The 9,567-nt window shown below is 41.6% G+C and overlaps 1 long non-coding RNA gene across 1 annotated transcript; it reads left to right on the plus strand.

The window, feature by feature from the left end:
- The first annotated feature begins 1,531 nt into the window (after window positions 1–1,531).
- On the plus strand, window positions 1,532–9,567 carry LOC135269062 (uncharacterized). Its single transcript, XR_010337415.1, has 2 exons — window positions 1,532–6,605; window positions 7,830–9,567. It is a non-coding gene; the product is annotated as an uncharacterized LOC135269062 (long non-coding RNA).

Consider the following 9,567-nt stretch of genomic DNA (forward strand, 5'->3'; position numbering starts at 1 on the left):
CTTATTGGTCAGGCTGGTCTCGAACTCCTGACCATAGGTGATCCACCCAACTCAGCCTTCCAAAGTGCTGGGATTACAGGCATGAACCACCACGCCTGGCCTGAAGATGTTTTTATTTTACCTTCAAAATAAAATAATATCATGCCTGGGAATAGAATTTGATGTTGGAAATAATTTTCTCATAATTTTAAAAGTCGTTGCTATTTTATTGCTTCCCATGTTGCTGATGAAAAGTCTGATGCCATTGTTTTGATTTTATTTTTGTAAGAACAAATGATAGGTTGTTAAAAATACATAAAATTATGTAATTAGGGCCAGGTGTGGTGGCTCATGCCTGTTATCTCACCACTTTGGAAGGTCGAGGTGGGCAGATTGCTTGAGCTCAGGAGTTCAAGACCAGCCTGAGCAAAGTGGCAAAACCCCGTCTCTACAAAAAATACAGAAAAACTAGCTGGGCATGACTGAGTGAGGTGGCTAATGCCTGTAATCACAGCACTTTGGGAGGCCGAGTTGGGTGTATCATTAGGTCAGGATATTGAGACCATCCTGGCCAACATGGTGCAACCTGTCTCTATTAAAAATTCAAAAATTAGCTGGGTGTGGTGGTGTGTGCCTATAACCCAGCTACTTGGGAGGCTGAGGCAGGAGAATTGCCTGAACCCAGGAGGCAGAGGTTGCAGTGAGCTGAGAATGAGCCACTGCACTCTAGCCTGCTGATAGAATGAGACTCAGTTTCAAAAAAAAAAAAAAATTAACTGGGTGTGGTGGCACACACCTGTGGTCCTAGCTACTTGGGAGGCTGAAGTGGGAGGATCTCTTGAGTCCAGGAGGGAGGTAGAGGCTGCAGTGAGTTGAGATTGCAACACTCCATGCCATCCAGCCTGGGTGACAGAGCAAGACCCTGTCTGAATTTAAAAAAAAAAAAAAGTAATTAGGTTGTGCAGTGGATCACATCTGTAATCCCAGCATTTTGGAAGGCTGAGGCAGATCACTTGAGTTCAGGTGTTTGAGACTAACCTGGATAACATAGTGAGATCCTGTCTTTGAAAAAAATAAAAAAGAAAAAATTTAAAAATGTAATTAACTAATAGTAAGACAGGGTGTGGATGGGATTTGTAAGGCATACGTTTTACTTTGGAATTCTACCTAAAATGTAGTGTTTTCATAGGAGCTGATTCTTATCAAGGAGTTAGGATCTGACCATTGTTTCTTTCCTTCCCTCCTCCTCTTCCTCCTTTCTTCTTCTTTTTCTTCCTCCTCTCTACTTTCTCTTCCTTCTTCTTCCTCTACTTTTCTTTCTTTTCCTCTCCTTCCTTCCTTTCTTCCTCCCTTACTGCCACCCTTCCTTCCATCCTTCCTTCTTCTTCATCTTTTTCCTTCTTCTTCCTTTTTCTCCTCTTCTATTTTCGAGACAGAGCAGAGTCTCACTCAGTGATCCAGGCTGGAGTGCAATAGTGCAATCCTTGCTCACTGCAATCTCTGCCTCCTGAGTTCAAGTGATTCTCATGCCTCAGCCTCTCAGGTACCTGGGATTACACGTGCATGACTATGCTTGTCTAAATTTTGAATTGAGACTAGGTTTTGCTATGTTGGCCAGGATGGTCTCGATCTCGACCTCGTGATTCACCCACCTTGGCCTCCCAAAGTGCTGGGATTACAGGCATGAGCACCTTTCCTGGTCTAGTGATTGGTGGTTATAAATAGATGTGAGAACTTCCTAATTCCCAAAGCAAGGGAGGAAATGCAACCAGTCATACATTTCAAAATTTGCCAGCATTGGAGTGTAAGTTGGTGAAGTCACAGGATGGAAGCCCTGTGAAGAAGGAGGTCTTCATTGGTATGGCCCAGGATGGATCCTGGGCAGAGAGGGGCAGTGTGGGCTGCCTGCATGCAGAGGCGGCACTGTGATGGGAGTGGCCTGGGGATGCCGGAGCAGCATCCCCGGCACTGCAGGACAAATGTCATCCTCCCGTGTGGCCTCAGAATGGGTCCCAGGCCCGTGAGGGGCAGTGTGGGGGCAGCCTGTGCTCAGGAGGGCACTGTGATGGGAGCACCCTGGAGATGCCAGAGCAGTGTCCCCAGCACTGCAGGACAAATATCATCCTCCCATGTGGCCTCAGAATGGACACAATTTTAGGGGCAAAATTCCCCCAATAAATAACAACCTTTACGCCACTGTGATCATTCATGAAAAGTTCTGCATTTAAAGTTCATGGTAGAAAATAAGAACAAAATAATAGCTAAATGAAAGGGATTTTGTGGGGCCAAAGCACAACATCCAAAAAGGAAGTTTCCCAGCCTTTGAGAACCTACAAAAGCCATGTGCCATCTCCTCAGAAAAGGGGCAATTCAGTATGACCAAGTTTGATAGAGCATTTCAGGTGACCATGACCCTGACTGAAGGCAGATACGTGACTCACGTTACAGTGCAGCAATTTGTGCTTCCAACATCAGGTTCCTGATCACACAGATGGGTTAACCTCAAGTGCTTTAGGAAATTACCACTAAAGCCATTTCCAGCAACCTAGGCCTCACAGAATAGCTTGGTGTAGATACGAAAGTCACGCTTTCTGGAAATGCTGCTCCCCATAACTAATTCACGTGATCTATTCCGGTAATTTGGAGATTGCCAACTTTGTTACATCCATTTATTCTAAACAAGAGTATATGTTCTAAATAGTAACATTTATTAAAGTCAAGATTTTTATATTCTATATATTTATAAAATATTATATATGTTATAAGTTTTCAAGCCAATGTAACATCCCCTAATTTAGTGATAATTAAAGTAAGATTATCAATATCTCTGCAAAATATATGTGTATTTATCATAGAAGGTAAAATGATCACCCTCATTTTTCAGAAGAGTTTGTGTGATGAGCTCAAACCCAAAGGCCACGACCCAGTCTTCTTAGTACAGGCCCTAAATCTTTATAAAAGTGACAAGCAATGTTTCCAAATAGAGGCTGAAATGCTTATAACACTGTTCATTCTAAACACTATTCCTCACTTCTTTTCCTGACCACAATTCAGCATGATTTTTCATCAAAACCATCATAAATACAAGCATTAAAGCAGATTCAATTTTATAGTTAGAAAAGAGTAGATTATTGTAACCAGTGTCCTTTATTAAAATTAGTGTTTTTATTTTCTTTGAAAATGCTATTTGCTAATGTAGTAACTGAAAATATGATGATTTTTGTGAAGTACCCAGTAAAATAATTACATTTTCTACTTTATACTTTAGTGTAAAAAAGTTTAAAATAGATTACATTTATAATGTCTTCAATTTCTGGTAGAATATGAAGCCATTTTACCAGGTCAGAAAATTGATTTGATCCTTTGCTTTTTTTCTAGCCTCAATCATGAAAAATAGGAATTCTGATACAGTACATTCAATCTTCATCCTGAGTAACATTATTTTGCTTGACTGTGGTGAAAATATCTCATTCTAGCAGAATACTGCAGGCCTAGCCAGGGGCCTGCAATGAATCCAGGCATTTGTGGCAATGGGTAAATAGGTCCAAGTGTTGCAGTTGGATTTTATGCACATACATACGACTGAATTCCAAAGCCCAGCTGATGTCATCATTATGCAACTGCCAACCTTGTCCAGAAATTAGCAGAGAAGATTCTGCCATTAGGCAGGAATAAATGTTTCCTGCCATTGTTTCACGTTTAGTAATGACTTGAGAATCTTGTTCCTGTTTCTTTACGTTGAACAGGGTCCAGATCATGTTGATTACCAACAAAAAGCAGCATGCTTGGAATTCAGATGTCAGATGCAATTAGGCTCACACTCTGTTACTGAAATGTTAGATGGATGTGTGTTATTTAGTAACAAATTCTTTATAACTAATTTGGAGTCAGAATAGCTATGTTGGAGACCATCTCTGCCCTTGTATGTTTCTGAACAACTGCTTTAGCCTTCTTTTTTTTTTGAAACCGAGTCTCACTCTTGCCACCCAGGCTGGAGTGCAGTGGTGCAATCTCAGCTCACTGCAACCTCCACCTCCCAGGTTCAATTGATTCTCCTGCCTCAGCTCCAGAGTAACTGGGATTACAGGTGCCTGCCACCATGCCAGCTAAAGTTTCCAGTGAAACTTTGGACTGAGTTACAAGTCAGTGGAGCAATGTTCTAGTGGCATATTTTCTAATGGTTTTAATTTTATTTTCCCACGTGTGTGTGTGTGTGTGCGCGTGTGTCTGTGTGATTGACACAAAATTATGAATTTAGATTAAGTGTTGTAAGTTTGACAAGAAGGAGAAGGCAGGACATTGTCCTTCGGGTAGAATGGAAAAGTGAGTAGAAAATATGATTCTCCAGTTAAACTAAGCACCTCCTTAAAGTTCTTTAAATATCTCTTGTTCTTTTTTCATTTAACTGAGTTGGTTTTGGTGGATTGCAGCTGAAATGCCTTCCTGATGCAGTACCTGCTCCAAGTTACTCATCCTAAATCATCACTAACATGAGCAAAGGGGAAGATCCAAATGGAGAAAATATCTGATGCCCACAAAGCCAACTGTGCTGGGAGGTGTAGCTGCTTGCTCCTCTGTAAGATCCTGACTCCCTCTTGCTAGGCAGAGCATTTGCTTTTTCATTTTCTCTTTTTCTTTAACAGAAACAGTATTTCATCAGATTACAGATATCGGAATATAGGTAGAGGCACAACTGCAGAAACAAAATGCGTTCATTTTGAGTGATCTGTATTTTCTTACCAGTATGACTGCAGGCCTGTGCCATCCTTCCCAGCTCCTGGACAGGAAACTACTGAGAGACGGAATCACCAAGTGGCCTCCAGTTAGTGCCCACCTTCCATGCAGAGTGGCCGTAGCTGCGAGACATTGGGTCCTGCCCAGGGTCACCCTGGAGCAGCCCCACTCCAAATCCTTCCCACCCACATGGCTCCCAGGTGGCTGTTTTCTTTGGCTCTACTGAGAAAAATGGACCCAACTTTGGGTTGTGGTTTGGGCATAATTTTGGTTGTCTCTGGTTGGGAAGGTCAATGAAAAAACAAAATGAGATATAAAATCTGAACCTAAAATAACATAAAAATATGAAAAAACTCTACTCATATGTTATGTAATAAGTAAAACAATTTTAAATTTGATGTCTTGCTGCTTTCATTGTCACTAATAAGGATGATAAATAAAATGAGGCCAATTTCACTTTTCTTAAAACCTTTCCAAATGGAATTGGGAACAATGAGAACACAGGGACACAGGGAGGGGAACATCACACACCGGGGCCTGCCAGGTGGTGGGGGAAAGGGGAGAGGGAGAACATTAGGGCAAACAGCTACCTAATGTATGCAGGGCTTAAAATCTAGGTGACAGGTTGATAGGGGCAGCCAACCACCATGGCACATGTATACTTAGGTAACAAACCTACACATTCAGAACATGTATCCCAGAACTTAAAGTCAAATTTAAAAAATGGAGATCTGACTTTTTAGGTACACATTGCAAGATAGCTTTTATATCAAGTAGGCATTTGCCAAGATTTGTTTTAATTCAAATTGTTTAATTTTGAATTCATCTTAATATTTAAAACATTGCCCAGCCCAGGAACGTCCTGAGTAGATGTGAATTTTGGTTAGTGTTATCACTTGTCCCAGGGTCACTTTCATCTGAGTTCCACAGACCTCCGTTCCAGCATCCGTGCAGGGCACTGGTGTTCGTTTATGAAGACCCGTGATAGACGGGCTGTTTGGAGAGAAATCACACCTAATCTTTCCCTCAATGCCCATCGGAAATGCTGGCTCCAGACTGTCGATTTCATCACGGTGTTAGAAACACTTTTGCCCCAAGTGCATCTCCTGGTCCTGATTCTTAATTGCTGTTATTTTGCAGAGTAAAATATTGATGACATTGGTCAAAAAGATTGACAGCTGCATGAATTGTTATTAACCAGACCGTTGGCTGCAGCTCACATTTCAATATATAGTAAGATGAAGCACAGGCCCTCCGGGACTCTGTTTTTCCGTCTCTTTTCCAAGCAGGCAGATATTAACCCTTTCCTAACTTCCTGTGTAACTTTTTCCTGTATTCCTTTCTCCCTGAGCAATGAAAATGCCACTTAATGATTTCAACTACGAAACTTAAAAAGACCAATCATTTATCAAGTTACAAATTGGTAATTATCCAGGAAGCTCAAAGTAGCAAAGGACGCAATATTGCTTGCTGAGGGATCTAAGGCGAGGGTACAGCTCTTTGGACTTAATGTCAGCCTTGGAAAGATGAACCACGGAGCAGCAGAAAGGGTTACATCCATGCGGGGAGATGAGACACAGCTTCACCACACACGCAGCAAGTGCAGACAGACACACAGACACACACTTAGATAAAGGGAATTGCTGGTGCCATCAGATTCGTTGGGACACATTTATCTATTCCTTCCTTTGTACAAAACAGAGAACTGGATGTGAAGGCTTCCTGTGAATGGTCTTGTCGTCACAGATCACACAAAACTTAAATCCATCTGACACACATCCGGATGGGTTAGCTCGCATCTGTGGGATGAGTATTGCCAATGTCATTTATAATCAGTAACAGGAACTGAAGCACACCACCGGAGTACAGGACAGAAACCACACTTCCCAGAGGTGAGAACCACGCAATTTCAATGCCATGCATTGCAATGCCATTTTCTCCTGAGAGCTGATCTTGGTCTCAGGAAATGGAAGAGACTGAATTAAAGGTAAGTATTTTCAAGTGCGTGAGTCAAAACAATTACTGCAGTCATTTTTAAGTTATGTGGCAATTTTTAAAGCAGTGTAAGCTGCCCATGTTTTAGAGACTTATTACATTTAGGGAGTTTCAGCCCAATGAGAATTATAGTGGAGAATAATTGATGTGCCACAGTCACCACAAAAGAATGTTGAAAATGAAGATTCCTGCACGGAATTCCAGACCGACTGAAGACAAATCCCGGTGGGGCCAGAGGATCTACCTGTTTAACAGGTTTCATGAATGATTACGATGGAAGAAGTCTGTCTTTAGTTTGAGACCCTGGAACACTTCTAGTCCTTTTCTCATTGCTTAAATAATTAGCTACATAATGCAGTTTTGTGTCTCCTAAAGAGGTTTTGGGTGTGTTCCCATAAGATTATCATACCATGTTTTCACTGTACCTTTTCTGTGTGTTGATCTGTTTGGAAACACACGTGCATGCTGTTGTGGTGCGATTGCCTGCAGTGTTCAGTACAGCCACAGGCTGCCTGGGTTTGTAGCTGGGAGCAACAGGCTACAGTGGAGCGCAGGTGCACAGGAGCCTCGGCCATCTGGGTTCACACAGGTTCACTCTGTGATGTTCCCACAGAGACAAAAATCACCTGAAAATGCATTTCTAAGAACATAGCCCCAGCATTAAGCTATGCATGACACATTCAGAAACATCTTGTCTTCTAGATCAGCTCTTAACAAAAATAAAAATCAGAATATCAAGTAACACAGGGCTGTGTACACTTGCCTCTCACCCTGCTCTCCAACCTGCCCAGCTGCTGGAAGACAACCACATTTAGCGACTTCACTTGGAATTTCATGTGAGCATTACCAGGGTTACCACGTGACACATTTGCAGTTATTTTTTAATTCATCAACTTTATCTATAGACTTAGACTTCTTTCTCTGAGGAGTAAAAGTAGAATTCATCCACATCCTTCCCTGACATTCCCTTTCCCATGGCTCACAGTATAATTATATAATTACTTTAGTTCTATATATTTAATTTGTTCATAATTTACAATATCCTTTTAAACTCTATGTCTTATTTAGCTAACTTTACAGAGTATCTCTAGATTCCTAACTTGCTTAATAACCTTATCCAGGTCTCTGCAAGGCTGCAATCAAGGTGAGGAAGACTGCTTGTACATCTGGAGGCTTAACCAGAGGAGTGTCCCCTTCTGAGTTCACTCAACTGCTTGGCAGATTTCATTTCCTTGAAATGATAGAACTCATGGCCACTTGCTTCTTCAAAAGCCAAAGAGGACAGCGAGACTCAAGAGTAAGTCAGCTAGTGATGGCGCCTGCACAGAATGCTGTCACCATGGGAGGAACGTCCCACCACTTTGATGTGTCCTGTAGGTTAAAAACAAGTCACAGGTTGCTCCCAGACTCAAGGCGAGGATTATGTGATGATGTGAACACCAATGTGGTGAGAGCACAGGACATGGTGAGACTTGGGAAGTATTTGCATTTCTACTACAGGCTGAGCCATCAGAACGTTCATGGAATCCCCAGTGACTGTTTCAGGGCAAATGGCAGGCTGTTCTCACTGACATTAGGTGACAGCCCAGGGGCTTCCCAAGGTTTCGTATGCCCCCACGGCCTGTAGTCTCACCCCATGGGTGGTAAATAGATGATGGACAGGTTCCTACTTCAGGTTTCCCGGTGTTACGATCCCTTTTCTAGTCTCTCCCCACCTCCCTGCAATACTGCCATATTAACATCTGAGAAATACTGTTTCAATAGTCCTCAGCAACCTTCACAATTTCCCTATACATAGAAGCAGAAACTCAGAATTAATTCAAGATATATCCGATCTGGCATCTTCATCTAAAAAAGAGAGCCGGGCTGGGCACAGTGGCTCACACCTGTAATCCCAGCTCTTTGGGAAGCCAAGGCAGGTGGATCATCTGAGGTCAGGAGTTCGAGACCAACCTGGCCAACATAGCAAAACCTCATCTCTACTAAAAATACAATAATTAGCCAGGCGTGGTGGTGGGTGTCTGTAATCCCAGCTACTTGGGAGGCTGACACAGAAGAATTGCTTGAACCCAGGAGGCAGAGGTTGCAGTGAGCTGAGACAGTGCTGCTGCATTCCAGCCTGGGTTAGAGAGCAAGACTCTTTCTCAGATAAACAAACAAACAAACAAATAACTAAAAATAAAAGAGAAGGCAAATAGTGTTGTCCCCCTAAGAAGGGGAAACAACTGAAGTACTACAGCTGATTCCTGCAGAAGCAAGTTTCCTTAAGCCATCATAATTCCGTTTGCAGTGGTTTCTCTGCAACTCCTCAATATGCCATTGGTGTGTGTGTGTGTGTGTGTGTACGCGTGTGTGAAGGTGTGTGTTTAAATTTAGAATGCTCTTTCTTTCTATAATACTTACTCATCTTTCAGATCAAAATTTAAATTTCTTCTATCTCGAAAAGCCCTCCCTTAACCAGGCACGTTTTTTAGTATCAGTTGTTTCTTCCTTTTTATTGCTGATTATGTCATTGCTAGAGTGTGTTTATTTGTATTTGTTTATTTCTTTTACAGCTTTAATTGCAATTTTAAAAATTATTGATTTTTAATTAACAAATACAGCATGTATATGTTTATGACACTTAGGTTATTCTATATCTTGGTTTTTATGAGATGTGGCTGCAATACACATAGGGATTGAAACATTTCTTCAATGTACTAATTTCATTACCTAGGGATATACGCCTGATTGGGGGTTGATGGATCATATGGTATTTCTATTTTTTAATTTTTTGAGAAACTTCCAAACTGTTTTTATTATGGATGTACTAATTTATATTCTCACAAATCGCATATAAAGGTTCTCTTCTCCACATTC

This window comes from Aotus nancymaae, unplaced genomic scaffold (assembly GCF_030222135.1).
Source record: "Aotus nancymaae isolate 86718 unplaced genomic scaffold, 86718_ANA_hifiasm-v0.15.2.pri h1tg000049l, whole genome shotgun sequence".
Lineage (NCBI taxonomy): Eukaryota > Metazoa > Chordata > Mammalia > Primates > Aotidae > Aotus > Aotus nancymaae.